This window comes from Rattus norvegicus, chromosome 12 (assembly GCF_036323735.1).
Source record: "Rattus norvegicus strain BN/NHsdMcwi chromosome 12, GRCr8, whole genome shotgun sequence".
NCBI lineage: Eukaryota > Metazoa > Chordata > Mammalia > Rodentia > Muridae > Rattus > Rattus norvegicus.
In genome coordinates, this window is record NC_086030.1 from 607,932 (window position 1) to 623,043 (window position 15,112).

The 15,112-nt window shown below is 42.0% G+C and overlaps 1 long non-coding RNA gene across 4 annotated transcripts in view; it reads left to right on the top strand.

Annotated features, from left to right (window-relative positions):
• The window catches only part of LOC134481138 (uncharacterized), a 77,114-nt gene that overhangs the window by 35,543 nt on the left and 26,459 nt on the right, over nt 1-15,112 (top strand). For all 4 annotated transcript variants that reach the window (XR_010056421.1, XR_010056422.1, XR_010056423.1 and 1 more), the window contains exon 4: nt 12,540-13,228. This is a non-coding gene — a long non-coding RNA (uncharacterized LOC134481138). The remainder of the gene's footprint in view (nt 1-12,539; nt 13,229-15,112) is intronic.

Consider the following 15,112-nt stretch of genomic DNA (forward strand, 5'->3'; position numbering starts at 1 on the left):
TATATGATTCGTACACAAACAGGTTTTTTGGTCTGTTTTATTTAATGTTATATCCCTAGGATGTTCAAGAGGGTAGGTGTTTTTCAGTTCAATGGAAGGAAGAACAGATATATCCCAAATTTTCCATTCACAAGCACAGAGCTATAGTGATTTTGTTTTGAACCAGGCATAGTGGGGAAGTTGAAGTAAGAAGATGGTCTGTGTGTCTTCTTATTCTCTGATTCCTTTTATATGGTAGCTCTCTGCCTCACCAGGCTTCTCATTCATTAATTTTCATAACAGCTTTATTTGAAATTGCCTGATACTGGAATGAGCGCATATGACCCAGACAATGGAATGAACTGTAACAATCACTTGGTGCACTCCATTGGGAGAGATGGCTTCACAGTTGGAGTGAATGGACTCAGACAGTGGTAAACACTTCAAGCAGTATGATGCCACAAGTATGACTTTGTTGGAATTACCTCACTATGGAGGCAAAAAACAAATTAGTGGTCATTTGGGGTCTGAGGTGGGTAGTGGATGGAGACCTAGGAGAGGTAGAGACAAGTATGTGTGTTAATCGGAGGTGAGGAGAAGGGGCCATTATAGTGATGTAACTCTTCTTTGTCTGGACTGTGGTGGGGTCACATGACACATTTGACAAAAGTATGGATGAGCAAACATTCTCCAATGAATGAAGATAAAACAGCGGAAGTCTAAACCCAGTGTATGGTTGTGTGAATTTCAGTATTTTTATTGTGATGATAGACTATGTTTTGCCATAATGTGACTTTTGGAGGAAACTGAGCAAAGCACAAGAAACCTCTTATGTTGCTTCTTACAACTCTGTGAACCTGTAGTTATGTCAGTAAACTTTTGAGATCCTGTGGTTCAGTAATTCTGAAGACATCTGCATACATGTCATGGGTAGAGGGCAACACCATGTGTCTTCAATTGTTCTCTACTTTTAAAAATATATTTATTTATTTGCCCTTTTGTGTCTGCTTTGGCTGCTCATTCGTAAGTGCATCACCCGAATGCAGTGCCAGAAGAGGGCGCCAGATCTCCTTGAACTGGAGTGTGGGTGGTTGTAAGCCAGATAACACATACCCAGTGCTAGATTTACAGCCGAGAAACCACCACATGCGGCCTTTACATGGCTGCTGCACACCTGAACTCAGGCTCTTATGCTTGTGCAGCAGTAACGTTACTCAGAGGTCTCCCTAACCCTGTTTGACTGTTTGAAATAGAATAGGTTTTTCTGACATTGGAATCGTAGCACCCAGTTCCTCATGCTCATGTGCACAGCTGGTTTCCTGCTTGGGCAGTCAGGCTTAGGTTTTGGTTGGAAGTCAGGTATATTTATGGTCCTTAAGACATAAGACCTCCCTCTCTCCATCTCACACCCTGAATACTTGGCCATTTCTCATCCTTCTTCTCAGCACACATTATACAGGGCATCACTGCTGCAGATGGGAGCTGCAGAACTCCTGATCCACTAAGATGTGAGACATGTCATCTGCTGACTCCTGTGGTCCCTTACCGAGCCACTCTGTTAGGCTTCCCTCATCATGATGCACTTTATCCTCTAAGACTCGAGTCAGTGTGAGGCCTTCCTCTGTAAGTTGCTTCTGTCAAGTGTTTGTCCCAGCAACAAGACTAGAAGTCCGAGAGTGGAGAGATGGGCTGGGCTGTTCCTCACTTGGTTCAGAACTTGCTTGGTCCCTACCATCAGATAATCCCAGGCACAGAGACTGCAGTTACACACGCTGTCAAGGTGCATTCTAGCTGCAGCATGGCTCTGGATTCTGTGCCTTTGCACCTGACTGATAGCCCACTGCGTAGCTGGACTGCATCATAGGAGATGACCTGTCCTCACCTTTCTCTAGTTTTACTTCTCTCTTCCTTCCTTCTCCTCTCTCCCCACCCTGTTTCTTCTTGTATTCCTTTCAGCAGACTGGACTGCCCCAGTGATCCTGCACTTCTGCTTGTCATGCAATGGAAGATGGCTGTGTTGCTGTCTGCTCAGTAGTGTTACAAGTGATATGTGATTGGCCAGCATCACCCTTTTTATTGTTCTTGGGTAATTTTCCGTATTCCACGTGTTTCTCCTGAAAATAGATGCTTGAGTTACTTTGTTTTTTATTACAAATGAAACATGTCTGAGAGACCAAGGAGGGGCATTCCTGACTAATGGAGCACATATATATTTTATGTCTTAAGAAACTTCTGGGGTCTCTAAAGTGTTCCTACCATGTTCTACTCTCAGCAGCAACGCATGGCACATTCCATTCTTCCTCAGAGTAAGAGGAACTTCCAGAGAAACAGAAGTGGCTTAAATAAGAAAAACAAATTCACTCAAGAAGAGCTTTGAATCACTAATAAATGTTGACTGAAACACAGAAAAATGGTAGAACCACTTTGGAATGCTTCCTGTGTCTAGCTATTGTCTGTGGACACCCATGTGCTCTTTTATTTATGTATTTTTTTTACTGTTCCCCAGGTGTTTGGATGGAGCAAGGATACAGACATGCATGCCTGAGGACATAATGTTTTAATTACACAGATGTGTGTGGCATCCAGCTTGAAGTTCTCTGTAAACAGGGCCAGCTGTTCCTGACACTTTCCTCTTCTCTGCTTTTTCTCTGTATAGAGGCAGATAACGAAAAATGATGATTTCTGTTCCCTCTGATCAAAGACTGTTAACCTTTCAGCTATAGCCTTATCACAAAGCCAAGAACTACTCATTGAATGGGGGAAATGGGCCTGTTGACATTTTACAGGATTTTTTGCAATTATAAAGATCTTTTTGAGGGTGGGGCCAAGGGCACAAACACCTGTAATGTGTGCACTGTCCTGAGTGTCCTTACATTCTCAGGAAACAGGCGGCTACTGCTTTGTCTGTACTCTTGGAACAAACATATATCCTCCTGAAAGGACCAGAGTTTGTTGTGCTGATAGAGGGGGCACGTGGTAGACTGGGCTGAGGCCTTCACAGCCTCTGTTGAGGGAGTAGTAGTGGAGGGGCGAGCCTTTCTGTCTGGTATCATTAAACAATGCTTGTCATCTTAGGCTACGACTTGGCAGGACACTTCCATAAAGCAGGACACACAGATTCATATGGACCAAAGTGGCAGGAAAGCAGTTTCCTAAGGGAGAAGGTCTTGGTTTTTTTTCATTTAAGAATTTAAGAGGAGGGCTCAAATCCTGTGTACTCTGTAATTTTGGTCAATTGTCATTGGCTATCTGTTAGTCTGGCAGGCATGAGTTTTAAAAACATGAAAACAGTATTGGAAAAGGATGTTCCGGCTCAGGGGGAAACCCAGGCTTTGCCAACCTGACTTTAAACATCTTTTTTCATAGCCTTAGCACTGCTAGTTATGCTGGGGGTGGGGTGGGCAGTGTAGGGAAGAAACATAATTATGCAAATTTTGATCTTAAAGCTTTATTCGTATGTTTCCTGGCAGGCTGTTCTTTAATCTCTAGAGCAAGATTGCTCAGAATTACCATATATTCTCATTAATTTCATTAAATTTATAGCAAAGGTTGTTTTTGCTATAATCAAGAGTGATTTTGATTAATACTTAGGAAATCAAACCCCTCGCCAGCAGTGGGAATGAGAACAACCTTCTCAGTCAGTCGTCCTTTCTCTTCCTTCTTTCCCCTTCTTGCAAAAGGCCAAAGATACAAATGCACCAGAGGGATTTTTAAGAGTCTGTTTGCTTTTGCAGATAGTTCTAAGGCAATTACTCCAAAATGGGAGTCCATTTTCCTCCCTCTTGAGTGTAAAGAAAGAACACACAAGTGCACACCCGCCTGCCTTGGCTGGCAACAAACAGTGCCAGGAGCACACACCCTCTCTTACAGGCTGACTGTTAAGTCAGCAGAGAATGCTGGGAAAATCTAGAAGATGAAGAAGGTAACATACCCATGTACCCATGTAAAGAGGACATGAAAATTGCAGACAGGTATTAGATAAAAACTAAGGACCAGTCGAAGATGATCTATCTTTGCTTTTAGAAACCATAACTATTGAGGCATCCCACATTATAACTTGCTCTGACTTCAAAGCATAGTTTGACACGTGTGTTTTTGTGCTTATGATTTGTTTATGAGCGTTCATTAGTACACTGTGTACAGTGTGAGGTGGAGCAGGTCATTGAGGGAGAAAAAGACACTGGAAAGATAGTCATTTGACACGCTATAATTTCTAATGTTTCAACCACACCCTCCTCCATTTTCCCTCCCTTCTTTCCATTCTTTCGAGTACTGAGGCTGGAAACCATGACCTTGTGTGTGCAAGACAAACACTCTATCAATGATTCTCTGTTGCCTCCTTATTGATCTGTGTAATAATTTTTGATCACAGGATAGGTGTAAAGTAGTGTATCTTCACTATCTCCTCCTTCAAGGAGTGCTCAGTACTCTAATCAAAGACAGAACCCATTTGTCCATTGTCTTTTTCCTTGCCAACCTCTATGGTTCCTGCTTTTAGGAAAAAGTGGGGCCAGCTTACAGGTTCAGGGGTTCAGTCCATTATCCTCAGGGCGGGGGCAGGGCAGCATCTACACAGATGTGGGGCTGGAGAAGCTGAGAGTTCACCATCTTCCGAGGGCAGATAGGAGAAGACTGGCTTCCAGTCAGCTTTTAGGAAGTCTTGTCAGACTATTTCTTATGTTTGGACACTGTAGGTATCTGTGTTGCACTGCTTTCTTAGGGCTGCTGGGACACAGTGGATTAAAGTATACATTAACAACTGGCCACACAGCAACATTTGATCCATTAAAGACTGAATACCTGACAGTAGGTATTATTTACTTCTTTATTGCTTTGAAAGACACCATGGCCAAAGCAAATTAAAAATAAAATTAGGATGATGTTTCCAGAAGGTTAGAGTCCATGACGGCAGACAGAAGCCATGGTGTCAGGAGCAGCTGAGAGCTTACATTTTGGGTAATTTAGTGTGAGCATGAGTGAGTGTGTGTGTGCGTGTGTGTGTGTGTGTGCGTGCGCTTGCATGCGCAAGAGTGTGTACATTAATGTGTATGTGTATGTATATGTGTAAGAAGAGAGAGAGAGATAGAGAGACAGAGAGACACACACACACAAAAAAGATTGATATGTACCATGGTGCCTCTGGAAGTCCAAGAAACGTTATGGAGTTGATAATCTCTCACCTCTACATCGGTTGAAGGAATTGAGTTCAGGTTATCAGGGTTTCTGCTTTTTATGCAGAAGAAAACTGTACAATAAACTGCATAACTTAAAATTTGAAAAGAAATCATAATTTTTTTTCAATTTCCCAGAGTAGAATTCCCCAGAGCTCAAAATATCAGCAGAGCCATGCTCCTGAGTGTTCCTGGATTTCAATGGAATCCTTCCTTCCTCTCCATGCCCCATTCTTAACTACTTTGTATCTCACTAAAATATAAGAACAGCTAACCAGTTTCCTGTGGATAGATGTGGTGTCTTGATAGCCTTTCTTCTGGATTTAGATTAGTGTGGGCAAAGGGTGTGTCCCTCAGGTGAGTGGAATGCCATTCTTTGTCATCTCAGCTTTCACAAGTCCTTTGTAATCACAGTATTTGCAAGAAGCTGTGCAGATGAGAAGGCCATGGTACAATGTTCACAAATGCCAATGTGTAGCAAAGGCTTAATAATGCACTAGGTGTGAATGATGAACCTTAATTAAGGCCTTTGCCAGTCATATTGCCCAGTTAGAATATACATAATTGTAAGTAGGACTCCATTTTTTTTTACAAAAAGAATATTTTCTTGTTAAAAGTGTGACATTCAAGAGGTAGCTTAATAGGATGTGGAGAGATTTCCCAATAAATACTGCAGACCTCAGAAGAACAAAGGCGAGCACATGGTTTATTTTAAACAAATGTCACCTGCTGTGGAAAATTCTTTCAGGCAAAGAATACAATGTTCTTACTGTTCTCCAGGCCTGTGATAGATTGTTATATAGATAGGAGAAAGGGGGAAAGAGTCTCTCTATTTCTGCTTTGAACTTAGATGCCGAAAGCTACACAAATCCATCCATTTACATTTTGGTTATTAGGTGGCTGAAAGATTCCCACTAGAATAAAGTTCAGCTTTAGCAGCAGTGTCCTCCTCTGAATACTCTAGTTTCTTTGCCTTTCCTGAGTTTGTTCTTATTGTTTGTTCTGTTTCTTTTTGTTTTGTGAAATGTGTCTTCATCTCATGGATCATGGCTCCTTCCCCTGATCCACTGACCACATGTTGTCTGATTATCACTCTTCTTTCCTTATCATGACCCTAGAATTCACTTTGAGCCTGTCCAGATAATACAAGATAATAACTCTATCTCCAATACCTTAGAAGCTAGCTTAGTTACATATTATAGTGATTTCTGCCTCACAAAATATCAACTGTGTATGCTTTGACACTCGAAATGAGAACACCCCTGAGGGATTGCATGCATTACAGGAAATTGAACATTATATCATTATGTTATGTTATCATATGTTATCATTATATCATTATGTGTCATGATGTCACAGTTTTTTTTTACATAAAACCACAATGGATTCTCAGAAAAGATCATATCTAGACAACTTCCATATATGGTTTTAAAAAACAGTGTAAGATCTTCTGAAAACCATAAATGAAAATTCAACAATATGTGTGTTAAGCGAGGGGACAGCTGAAATGACTCAGACCCATTGCAGGGGACTAAGTACTTTTTTGTTCCACTAAGTGGTGGTTAATGAGCACACAGTAAGCTAAGTGGACTGTGCATGCAGTCTTCTTCTTTTGTAGCCTGGATTCTGCTATTTTGCACATGTCTGGTATTCATGATTTTGCATGTGTCTCATTTGGTAATATCTATGTTACTCACAATGCAGGTCTAAGTGTGACAAACATGTTGAGTGTACAGTGGGGTAGTGTCTCAGCGGCTCTACCAAAGGTGTCTTGCCTCAGGCCTCTTGGACATTCTTTGTGCAGAAATGTTAGAACTCATCTACCCAGTGATCCCACAGGGATGTGGGGTGATAGCCAGGACATAATGATTCTCTGGTTGGGGCGGGGAAGGGACATGATTAATTGTGTCTTAATAATTATCACTTTGACTTTTGAAATTATAACATAATCCCAACATTTTTCCATTCCCTCCACTTCTCCTCCCACCAAACCCTTCCATGTGGGCTGGAGAGATGGCTCAGTATTTGGAAGTGTATTTTACTCTTCCAGAAGAACTGAGTTTGGTGCCTAGTACCCTTGGCAGATGGCTCACAACTGCCTGGAGTTCTAGCTCATAGGCTCTGATGCCTCTGGTTGCCTTGGGCATTCACACATACACAGGATGAAAATAAAATAAAATAAAATGTTAAAATGACTCCCATCTACTCTTCCTTGCTCTCTTCCAAGTCCATGACCTCCTTTTTCATTAACTGTTGTTACATGCAACTATGTATAGATTTTCCTACTTACATAAATATAACCTATTCAACCTGTCTAATGTTGCTTGTATGTTTATGTTTTCAGTACTGACTACTTGGTATTGGGTAAAAATTGACCTTCTCTTCCCCAGGGAAGACTATCAAAGTCTGAGCATTTCTTAGTTGCATGTAGTTCTTTGTGTAGAGTTGAGGCTTCATGGGCTTTCATCCACTTTGGCGTGTCTGTTAGCTTGGTAAATCAATTAATTTATTGAGGCTTAGTTACTGAGAAGAAACTGTGTGACTGAAAGGCAGCCGCATCACCAAAGCTCACCACAGAGGCTGGGGAGAGTGTTCAGTCAGTAAAGTGATTGATGCATAAGCACAAGAGTCTGAGCTCAATACCAAACACCCACGTGATGAGTCAAGGCTAGTGGCACACATGCAAGTGCGCTCATTGTTGGTGAAAGGGGGAGAGCAGATCCTTGGCACTGAGTAGCAAGCTGACTTGACTTAATTGCTATGTTCTGTGTATGTATGAAAGATTTTATCTCAAAAAAAGAAGGGCCTTCAAATACCCACAAAGGTGTGTGTGAACCCAAACCTAGAAACATACACACACACATCTGCACATACATCTACAAAGTTTGGTTTTGAAGTTCCAACCCTGCATGGGTGATGGCTCACCAAAGCTGTCGCCACAGAGCCCTCTGAACAATTTACACGTAGCCCGAGGAACCAGAGGCATTTTGTTAAATTTTATATGCCCTACGAGTCTACCTTCTCACTCTAGGAAGGGATTGGCAGTGACTGGCTTTATGGAGAACCATACTTTGAGCTGTTGGAAGGGACAAAAGTCCTTAAAGAAAACGGTGTGCAATAAAGAGCCACAGGGTAGTTTGTAGCTGGACTGAAACTAAAATCCTTGCCCTGCCTTGGCTAGAGATGCTTCACTCCAGTCCGTTTCCATCTTCAAGAGGCCTCCTTCATGATATACCTTCCTCCTCCTCTTTGTAGGGTTTCAGCGTGTAGCCCTGCCTGGCCAAGGACTTGACATGTACACCAAGGTGTACTTGAAATCGCTGTGAATACCAGGCTTGCCTTGCGCCTGTAGTACAACTTCTGCTGACTCCCAGTTCCTGGGAGTAGAGAGGCTCTCGAGAGGACCTGGATTCAGTTCCCAGCATCCAAACGATAACTCGCAGATGCCTCTAAGTCCAGTTTTAGGGGATCCGATGCCCTCTTCTGATCTTCAAGTGTTCTTGCACACTCATTGATTTTATGTGTGTGTGTGTATCAATAACATATATTAAATAAACAAAAAATATATTTATATATATATTTCTTGCCTACGTAGGTGCAGAGTATCACTCTGCCTTTGCTGAGGAAAGATTTCCACTTTCAAATTAGCTGCCCCTAAGCCATCATCCAGCTCACACACAAGTCTTGAATCTCCTTATGAGCAGCAGTAATTAGATGGACCAGAATATGAGAAGGGGAGCGGAGCAATAAAACAGGCGAAATAATTTCACATTATTTCCACACTGGTATCTCAGGGAAAACTGCTTAATGGGCCGCTTGTTCTGTAAGTTTGGTGAGCATTCAAGTGTGTGTTTCTGGGGTAGTGCTTTGGGCCCAGGGCTAGAGAGAGAACTGTCCATCTCTACTGGTTTATGGGACTGTTAGTGTCGGTCAAGAGGATAAGATCTCCGGTCTGAGTGGAGACTTGTTCGATCCCTTTGGTAAGGGATCACCATAGAAAGCTTGGCTCACCAGCTAAAACCTTACTGAAAAGATAGAATGTTTTTAAAAATGAGACACTGTATTTTTCTTTTCCACGATCCCCACCACCATTGCTCAGAAACTTACCAACCAGTCATCTAAAAGGTTCTAAGTCCTACCCTATGACCAAGTCAGAAAAGCATACATATTTTTCACATTTTCTATCTCTTTTCTAAGTGTTCTTTCCTTAGTACTGGGGTCTTTATCCCCAGCATTTTGGGCCTCCCTACTCTTTCCTTAAACCCTGTAACCCTACATGTGGCTGCTTGCTGGCCATGAGCCTAACCTCCATGGCAGCTTAAACAGCATGGCTTGGCCCTTCTCCTTTTTCGTCCTCTCAGAGCTGCTAGGGCTCTACAGCTTGCCAGTCCTGGGGTTCTTCTTCTGAACTCTAATAAATCGTCCATGTGGTTCTTCGTGAGTCTGTTTTTAAGTCCTGTTGTCAGTGTGACTCGGAATCCCAGAGGGGACCTTGATCTCCCCTGTGTCACTGTGGAAGGAATATTATAAGAGGTGGACTTGATAATACTGAATCCCATGTTCAGGATTTGGAAGTAATATGTAAAGGACTCTGAAAAGAAGCAAGACTTGGCTACTAGGCTGTAAGCTTTTGACTCAGAAACTTTTTCGGTGCATTTGTAAGCTTGGCACTAGCAGTAATCGCCAGGTTGTAGAGAGGGACCACATGAACCTGTAGCTTTGGGCAGGTTGAGTATGATACACTGGGTGGTTCCATTTAAGTGGGGCTGACAGTGCTGTTTGGAGGGGTATATGGGAAGATTTGGAGGGAGGGAAGAGAGAAGTGTTGTAGTTACAGTCTCAAAAATAAAGGCCTTTTGCACACACCAAGTAAGTGTGCTATCACCAAGCCATTACCCTAGTCTAATAACATTTTCCGTATTCATTTACCTATATAAAGTTTGAGTGAGTTTTTTTCCCCATAACTTGGCTACTGTGAATAGTTGTGCACTGAGCGTGATTGTGCAATGCCTCTGATTTACCAACCTCAGTTCCCAAGCTTCATATAACTGGATTATAGGATAATTCTATGCTTACTTTTCAGGAGTGTCCATACCATTTTCCATGGGCTAGGATTAAAGCTAGCTTCATTGTACTTGCAATTTCTGTTTCCTCAAAGATTAGACTTGTCGTACATTATCTTTTAATTCATCGGTTGACCATGAACATCATTTCTTTGTGGAAAATGTCACTTATTGCATGGGTCATTCTTTAGCTGTGGTGAAGCATTTTGGTTGGATGGATGTTAGTCTCCTTGTTTTGTGGTGCTGGGAATTGAACCCAGGGCTTTCCACTTGTAGAGTGAGCCCTGGGCCTGTAAGCTCCGCCTCACTGCTGCAGTTTCCTCTTTTGCCTGTGCTTTGGGAATGCTCTTCAGGAAACCATAAGCCAGAACAATGCCTGCTACTTCTTTTAGTAGCTCTTCAGGATTGGGTATCACATTTAATAAATTGCAAATTAATTATGATTCAGTTACTGTATTGGAATAAAGGTCTAATTTTATTCTTTTGTGTTTTCCCACCAGTGATTCCTGAAGACACTATCCTCAACCCTTTGTACATTTTCAACTCTCTGTAAGAGTTACGTTCAAGTTTATTTCTAGGTTGTGTATTTTATACTACTATTATTTTGCTTTTATTTTTGGCAGCTTTGTAGCATTCAGGTCGAGTACCGCTTATACGGATTTTAGATCATTTTGTATTTTTGACTTTTATATTATTGCCAAGTTGTAGTTCGTGCCTGTCACTGACCAATGTTGGCCCTGTCACTTTTCACACTGGCCACAAAGGGCTTTCACTTATTCTGAACTGCGTCCTAGGATTTGTGATATGTGATTTTATTTGTTCTGTTCCTTGAGTGCTTGTTTAAAATCTAGAGTCAGACTTGAAAACTAGCTTAGTCATTAAGATTTTGGTTCCCAGCATCCATGGCGGGCTGCTAGCTCTACCTCCTAGGGAACTGACATTCACTATTGGTTTCTAAGAGCACCTGTACCTATGTCCACAGATACACACATATGTGTAATTTTTAAAAATTAAAAATAAATAAAAATTAAAATCTAGACTCTCCCATTTAAGACAAAGTGTGTGATATTCAGCTTTCTGAATTAATCCTTATATATAACCTCTTCTTCTGTGGGGTTCCAGAAATGACCCAGCAGTAAAGATCACTGACTGCTTTTCCACAGGACATGGGTTTGTTTGATCCCTAACATCCACATGACAGACCACAGTCATCTGTACTCCAGTTGTACAGGACTTGACACCCTCTTCTGGCCTCTAAAGGCACTGTATGCATGCCATGCAGAAACATACATGGCACCCCAAAACATAAACACACACACACACACACACACACACACACAGACACACACACACAAATAAATAAATTTCAATCGTTTCCTTTAGATTACCTACTTTGTTGTTTTTTAAACATGCTTTGCTCTGCTTGGCTTTCCCTTTGTTCTGCTTTCTAGCTTTCTGAGGTGTAACATGAGGGCTGATGTATTGCAGGCTTCCGGTCAGGACTGCTTTCTGATTGATTGTATTGTGATCCCATTTGCCCTTGTCTCTGGATCCTGTTTGGTTTCCGTCTAGTAGGTTTTCGTTGACTTATGGATTGTCGAGAAGAGTGTTGTTTAATTTCGACGTATTTGTGAGCTGTCTCTCTCACCATTCAGTTTTAGTTTCATGCTGTTGTAGTCAGAAAAGAGACTTGATATGATCCCACTCTTCCATAATCACCGCTGGAATGTGCTTCGTGTATTATCACATGATCTGTGATGTTCCCTATGTGTGCATTTGCAAAGAACACTTGTAAAACCCACTGTTTCTCCCCATGCTTAGGTCATCCATTTGATCATGGAAGTTTCTTATTACTGTGTTACATTCTATGTTCATATCTATTAATGATTGACACATATGTTTGGGTGCCTGACAATGGACACACACACACACACACACAGACACATACACAAACACACACACATATCTCAAATGCATTTGACTTGTTGCTGAACTAGCCCTTTTGCATTTTGTAATGGTCTCTTTCTTTCTATCACAATGGAGTGTTTGACTTCTGCTCTATTTTTTTTTTCTTGGCGTAAGTATAGCTACTTCGGATTTTCGTTTTCCATTTGCATTCACATCCCCTTATTTTTTTAAATGACAAACACCATGTCAAGTGTATATTTTAGCATCAGCCTCAGTGGTGAACACTTGCCTAGTACGTTCTAGGTCCTAGGTTCAGTTCTGAGAACCACAAATTATAATGATAAGGACAAAGAAAATATTACAATCTTTCCTTCAGTTTAAAAACTACCTAAACTTAAAATTGTCTTCTTCTTTGCAGGATATAGAGACTTTGATGATTTTAATCTGGAGCATGCGCTGAAAGAAACTTCCTCAGTAAAGCGTGACTCAAACAAACAAGTCCACCAAGCAAGCACAAGTGGTCGGCCGTGCACCACACTGACAATCTTGCCTTCAGAAAAGTACAGGCATATGACACTAGCTGTTCCTCCATCCACCTGTTGGTTCTGTTGTGCAGGCTTGTGTCATCTCGTCATACGTGTGTCATCTTCCTTTTTCATTTAGTTTATGTCGAGCCCACGAGAGAACGTGCATCTGCCTTACCCTTTTTTCTGCTGTACAAAAAGAGAGCTCCGACCAGTTTCATTCCTCTCACTGTTTTGTTTTGAGACAGTGTCTCTTGATTTAGCCAGGGTTGTCCTAAAATTCTCTGTGCTGACAAGGCCGGCTTTGACTTGGGTCCAGTGCTAGAGCAACAGTGACTCTTGGGCACTGATGTGCATTTCTAGCTTCAGAACCCATGACTTTTTATGATTCTTCAGTGTCATCCCCTCAATGGCCTCGGGGACCGATACTGAGACCCTTCTCAGGATGTGACTTCTGTAAACCATTAAGCAGCCGCTGTGTTTTACAATCTGCTTCCTTTTTCCTCCCTTCTCCCTTCAGAGAGCCACTTTAGCACCACGACTAGAAGGACAGGAACAACCAGAGCCCCATCAAATCCAGCAGGTAATGAGGTGTGGGAAGTGAGGAGGGCCAGACTCACCTGAGAAGGACACAAGGAGTGACTTGTTGGAACTCCATCTGGGACAGGGTCAAAAGGAGCCCTGTAGAGTTTTTAGCTGCACATATGAAAAGTTAGCAAAGGCACCCATGTGAATGTTAGATTTAATTCAACAGAATCCCATCTGGTTGGTCACTGTGCCTTACATGAAAGCCATGCATTTCCACTTCCCTATTGCTTTGGGTGATGATGGCTGCCAGAATCCAGGTACAGTAGGCAGAAGGGGTGAGCTGGACTTGACTGAAGCCCCAGACTATCCCCATAGCTCCCAGGTTAAACATGAGTCATTCATAGTCGAGCAGAGTGGGGCAACCTAAGGCCTAAGGAGAAGTCTTCAACGAAGATATTCAGATGTTTTCATGAAATTCTCTAAGTTTTTGAAGATCTCGGGAGAGTTTGTGTATGTGGGTCATATCTATAAATACTTCTCATCTGAGATCTTAGAACTAAAAACTGATATTAATCTGAGCAAAATAAAAAGCTATATATGCATTCACATATGTGGTGGATTTTTTTGTTTATTTTTGTTTTTTTTTTGTTTTTTTATTAAATTGAGTATTTCTTATATACATTTCGAGTGTTATTCCCTTTCCCGGTTTCCGGGCAAACATCCCCCTCCCACCTCCCCTTCCTTATGGGTGTTCCCCTCCCAAACCTCCCCCCATTGCCGCCCTCCCCCCCATAGTCTAGTTCACTGGGGGTTCAGTCTTAGCAGGACCCAGGGCTTCCCCTTCCACTGGTGCTCTTACTAGGATATTCATTGCTACCTATGAGGTCAGAGTCCAGGGTCAGTCCATGTATAGTCTTTAGGTGGTGGCTTAGTCCCTGGAAGTTATGGTTGCTTGGCATTGTTGTACATATGGGGTCTCGAGCCCCTTCAAGCCCTTCCAGTTCTTTCTCTGATTCCTTCAACGGGGGTCCTGATCTCAGTTCATTGGTTTGCTGCTGGCATTCGCCTCTGTATTTGCTGTATTCTGGCTGTGTCTCTCAGGAGCGATCTACATCCGGCTCCTGTCAGTCTGCACTTCTTTGCTTCATCAATTTTGTCTAATTGGATGGCTGTATATGTATGGGCCACATGTGGGGCAGGCTCTGAATGGGTGTTCCTTCAGTCTCTGTTTTAATCTTTGCCTCTCCCTTCACTGTCAAGGGTATTCTTTTTCCTCATTTAAAGAAGGAGTGAAGCATTCACATTTTGATCATCCGTCTTGAGTTTCGTTTGTTCTAGGGATCTAGGGTAATTCAAGCATTTGGGCTAATAGCCACTTATCAGTGAGTGCATACCATTTATGTCTTTCTGTGATTGGTTAGCTCACTCAGGATGATATTTTCCGGTTCCAACCATTTCCCTACAAATTGCATAAAGCCGTTGTTTTTGATAGCTGAGTAATATTCCATTGTGTAGATGTACCACATTTTCTGTATCCATTCCTCTGTTGAAGGGCATCTGGGTTCTTTCCAGTTTCTGGCTATTATAAATAAGGCTGCTATGAACATAGTGGAGCATGTGTCTTTTTTATATGTAGGGGCATCTTTTGGGTATAGGCCCAAGAGAGGTATAGCTGCATCCTCAGGCAGTCCAATGTCCAATTTTCTGAGGAACCTCCAGACTGATTTCCAGAATAGTTTTACCTGTCTGCAATTCCACCAACAATGGGGAGTGTTCCTCTTTCTCCAATCCTCGCCAGCATCTGCTGTCACCTGAGTTTTTGATCTTAGCCATTCTCATTGGTGTGAGGTGAAATCTCAGGGTTGTTTTGATTTGCATTTCCCTTATGACTAAAGATGTTGAACATTTCTTTAGGTGTTTCTCAGCCATTCAGCTTTCC